The sequence below is a fragment of the Macrobrachium nipponense genome, chromosome 32 (assembly GCF_015104395.2).
Source record: "Macrobrachium nipponense isolate FS-2020 chromosome 32, ASM1510439v2, whole genome shotgun sequence".
NCBI lineage: Eukaryota > Metazoa > Arthropoda > Malacostraca > Decapoda > Palaemonidae > Macrobrachium > Macrobrachium nipponense.
This window is the reverse complement of record NC_061094.1, coordinates 21,201,091-21,204,765: the sequence shown is the minus strand read 5'-3', so window position 1 is coordinate 21,204,765 and position 3,675 is coordinate 21,201,091. Positions and strand designations below refer to the sequence as shown.

General features: G+C 39.0%; 1 protein-coding gene across 1 annotated transcript in view; it reads left to right on the top strand.

The window, feature by feature from the left end:
• The first annotated feature begins 3,069 nt into the window (after positions 1–3,069).
• The window catches only part of LOC135207263 (uncharacterized), a 60,956-nt gene continuing 60,350 nt past the window's right edge, over positions 3,070–3,675 (top strand). The window contains exon 1 of the mRNA XM_064238916.1: positions 3,070–3,247. The gene's annotated coding sequence lies outside the window, so the exon portion shown is untranslated. The remainder of the gene's footprint in view (positions 3,248–3,675) is intronic.

Genomic DNA, 3,675 nt, shown 5'->3' with positions numbered 1-3,675 from the left:
AGAGGCCCCCCTCTACAGCATAAACTAAAATTGATATGGTCAAAAACAAAAGTAATTCGGAACAGATATTTATTTAAGTTTCTCTCTGAGTATTTAATATTTTGTGTGGCCTCCATCTGCCTGTACCACAGCCTGCATTCTTGAGGGGTATGATTTCAGCAAATCGCAAAAAAGTTGAGACTCAAACTCCAATTCCCTGAGCACTTCAGTCACCTCTCTTCGCAGGTCGTCGAGGCTTGGTATACCATCATAGTTCTGTGTGCGTGCTTCAACATGATCCTTTAAGATAGTACCAATGTTTTCACACACGCATCAAGGTCAGGGGAGCTACCTGGAAATTCACTTGACGAGAAGAAATCGATACCACTGTTTCGAAGCAGCTCCTGTGTCTGAAGAGCCTTGAATACTTTGACTAACCCCCCCTGATCAATTCATTCCGGATCTTATCTCTCTTTGTGACACCACACATCCACCTCAGCATTCTCATCTTGGCCACTTCCATTCTTCTTTCTTGTTCTTTCTTTATTGGCCAAGTCTCTGCCCCATAGACCATGGCTGGTCTAACTACGCTTTTCAAAAACTTTCCTTTAACTTTTGCACTGATCCTCCTGTCACAAAGTATCCCTGACGACTTTCTCCAATTCATCCATGCATACTGAATTCTATTACTGACTTCTGCATTCAGGTTTCCATTTTCACTCACAACAGAACCAAGATATTTGAAGGAGCTAACCATCTTTATGTCTTCTTGGCCCAATTTCACTGTTTCCTGCCATTCCTCTCCCCCTATCTACATATATTCTTCCTTTGTTCTGCTAATTTTTAAGCCTCTACTCCCAAATTCTTCTCTCCATCTTCCTAACTTGAGTAAGACACCTACTCTTGTTAGATCAGTCAGCACAATGTCATCAGCGAACATTGCACACCAAGGCATCTCTAACTTTCGATGTTATAACATCCATCACAATATCAAACATGTAAGGACTAAGGGATGAACCCTGGTGGAGACGAACTTTCACCTTAAACTTATCTGTAGTTCCAACAGTGCTTCTTACTTGCGTGGTTGGATATGCATACATATCTTTCACTATTCTGACATACGTTTCAGAAACTCTTTTCTCTCTCAAGCACCTCCATACTTCCTGCCTATACTCTGTTTTTTTCCATCTGTCCACCCGCCTGTGGTGTTTGTTTGTTTGTTTGTATGGTGTTTTTACGTTGCATGGAACCAGTGGTTCTTCAGCAACGGGACCAACGGCTTTACGTTGTTCAGAAAACCTAGCATAAGAATTAGCTTCGAACGTTATTTTCATAAAAGTCAGATTGAAGCCCATATCTGGCACACATACTAGTTTTGGGATGTGGTAATATCTCACAACTTGTAATATTTCCCAGTTACAAGCAGGTCAGAGGTAGCAGGGTGGCCAAGACAATAACACTACGTAGTAGTACCTCTAGTCTACCCTTCTCTGGTTTGTAGTTTTGACGATACCTTAAGAAGTTTTCACTTACTTCTGGTCTTCCTTCGCCATTTTCCTATCTCCAACTAGTGATTTCTTTTCCCGCAACTTTTATGTGAGTAACATTATATGAATAGGCTCACTCAAGTCCAGTGCATTCAAAAGACAGTTTCCGCGAACCTCTGTCTTCGCTCTTCAAGTTCTTTCATTCCGGTAAATGTAAAATGTGATTCAGCCTTGAGTGTTAAGTTTACTTCAAAAGCTTATTGGAAAGACAGCTTACTTGAAACTGTCGGGTCTTTTTTATAAAAATTATACATCCTTAATAATATTGTTTCTCTTTGCATAACGCAAATAATCTTCTTGTTTGAAATATTTCGTCCTTTGCTTATTTCCCAGATAAAACTCTCTCTCTCGCGTAAGAGGGCGCACCTGTCGATTTTATATAGGCACTATTTTGGTTACTGTACCGGTAGGTTCAAGTCAAGAGTTACACATTCTCTCAGGCAGCCCTATAATAAGGCTCTTCCCAGCCACCTTTTCCAATACTTTTGTTCCGAAAGTGAGTAGCCCTTATCATAACAAAATCAGGACCTCTATAAGGTTTAAAAAAAAAAGGAGAGAGAGAAAAAAAAAACTCAAAAAAAAGAATGCGTACATACGGCATAAATGTAGGTTTTATAACTCATAATATAGTTATAACAGTGAGCATATAGGCTACGGAGTGTGACGTCATCATAACATCACTTTCATTCGTTATCAAAGAATATATTAAAACCAGTACTGCTTACAAACTGTCGTGATCCATAGTAAGAAGTCTTGCAGACAAACATGACTAAAGAGAACGAATATATACGCGAAAGTCGTGAACTGAGTGAGGAAATCATGAATAGTGACCATATCGTCGGAGGCTACACTGATTTCTTTCTTATACAAATACGAAGGTATAACTGCAAAACTGCGGAGATTAAAGTTAATTCCTTCTCTTACCTCCAACGTAAGGTGGAGGATACCGTCTCAGTCATGGTCGAGGGGTGATCAACGATCAACAAGAAAGACGTAAAAATTGTCATTTCTACCGAATTTCTTCACCGAGGATACTACAGTGGGCCAAACAATCTTTTTTGAATGTCGCTATAAGACATTTCAAAAGGAAATAATGGTTATATCTCGAAAAACACCCAACATACTCATTGTAGGCTCCCGTTCTCTCTCTAGAAAGATAAAAGTATTTTTGTAAAATAACTTCATTACGATGAAAATGTACATCAGCCATGCCATACATTTCATAAGCGATTAAATGCGATCCGCAGTGTATACATCTTGCATTCACGTACACTTATCTCCATAAAATGGTTTGTTTATCATGACGTCAGGACTACATTCCTTTGTAAGGTAACGTTTCACTTTCAACACTACGAGAAAGTTTTTGTTTCTGCTTAGGGTAAGTAAGCGTGGTGACGAAATCACTGTGTGCGACGCTAGGTAAGCATGTGGCCATTATTTGAACATTCCCATCATAACCTACTCATGAGGCAGCAATAAATCCTTAAAGAAAGTCTTCCGCAGCACTGGACAAGGAGCGAAACGACTGAAAGTGGCCGTGGCACAGGTTAAAGAGACAGCTTGAGTGGTTGAAGCTCGCAGCGGCAGAAACTGCTCATTCAGTCGGTCGGTAAGCGACTGGCAGTCAGCAACATTCTCTGGCGCTAGGCTTTGTTGACGACTGCTGCTGCTTCTTCGAGTTAGCTGTAGGAAGCTGCTGGCTCCTTCACTGTGACAGAGCGGTGCGTGAAGAGGCATTGTGGTTTTAGTGAAATTCGTGATATAAGTGAAAATAACGAATATTTATTTAAAAGGTTAATTAAGGGTTTTGCGATTATAACTGGCAAATGAAATGTGTTGTTGATGACTATTGTAAACGAGGTGAAGTCCCAGTGTCTTTGATCACGCTGTTAAATAATGTTATGGTATTTTAATAAAAAACTAATTCTTGCTGATTTCCCAGGTCATTTTAGACTATATATTAATGGCATTTGCTGGGATGTTCTAGTTTAATAGATACTGCTAATGACACATTATACACAGACACACAGACACACACAAACACACACATACACACACATAATATATATATATATATATATAGTATATATATAATATATATATATATATATATATATATCAATATTGATAGTGGTTAGATTTGATATGT